At 31.1% G+C, this 1,049-nt stretch overlaps 1 protein-coding gene across 1 annotated transcript in view; it reads right to left on the bottom strand.

The window, feature by feature from the left end:
• The window catches only part of LOTGIDRAFT_238272 (hypothetical protein), a 35,146-nt gene that overhangs the window by 8,374 nt on the left and 25,723 nt on the right, over window positions 1-1,049 (bottom strand). The gene's annotated exons all lie outside the window — the stretch shown is intronic.

Raw genomic sequence — 1,049 nt, forward strand, 5'->3', positions numbered from 1 at the left:
TTAAGAGCCTAGGATATCCTAGCGCTAAGAATGTTTCGAAAATGCTTGGCCAGTACCTTCGGTGTTGAAACACTCAGAGTGTTTGAACACAAGGCACTGGCACAGGATTAAATCAGTGTTCACTAATTATAGAGATTAAGAGAGTTTAACAGGTTACCATTCAACCGAAGACACTGGCACAGGATTCACAAATAGATAAAAGACTAGTTCATCGTTGGATCAACAAGAATTATCGTACACCAAGATATTTCGGTGAAAATACCCAGAAAGTGCGTAATTTGCCGTCAAGTTTTTCAAGAGTTGTGATTGGTCACTTAAGGGTTGTAAGAAATTTCTAACATTTGTCAAAAAATCGTAACTTGAACATTTTTTCGTTTGTCCTTAGTCAAGGTATGAATTTCTTTTTAGTTTTGTCAACACTTTTTGTAGCAATTTCTGCAATTTTGAGTTAAAATTTTTCACAGATGTTGGTTAGCTTTGTCAGAAAAACTAAAAAAATTTTATTGGATATTTCATAATGTATTCATTTCAGAGAGTCCACATAGCTAATATTATTTACTTCATATATCTACTTTGCATATTTCGATTCCTAATCTTGAGTTATATTTTTCACAGATATCTGTTAGCTTTGTCAGAAAAACTAAGAATATTTTTGCCCATCTTAATTATCAGAGAGTCCACATAGCTAATATTATTTACTTCATATATCTACTTTGCATATTTCGATTCCTAATCTAGAGTTATATTTTTCACAGATATCTGTTAGCTTTGTCAAAAAAACTAAGAATATTTTTGCCCATCTTAATTATCAGAGAGTCCACATAGCTAATATTATTTACTTCATATATCTACTTTGCATATTTCGATTCCTAATCTTGAGTTATATTTTTCACAGATATCTGTTAGCTTTGTCAGAAAAACTAAGAATATTTTTGCCCATCTTAATTATCAGAGAGTCCACATAGCTAATATTATTTACTTCATATATCTACTTTGCATTGATACTAATCTTAAGTTAATTTTTCACAGATGTCGGTTAGCTTGTTCAG

Source organism: Lottia gigantea, assembly GCF_000327385.1.
Source record: "Lottia gigantea unplaced genomic scaffold LOTGIsca_138, whole genome shotgun sequence".
Classification (NCBI taxonomy): Eukaryota; Metazoa; Mollusca; class Gastropoda; family Lottiidae; genus Lottia; species Lottia gigantea.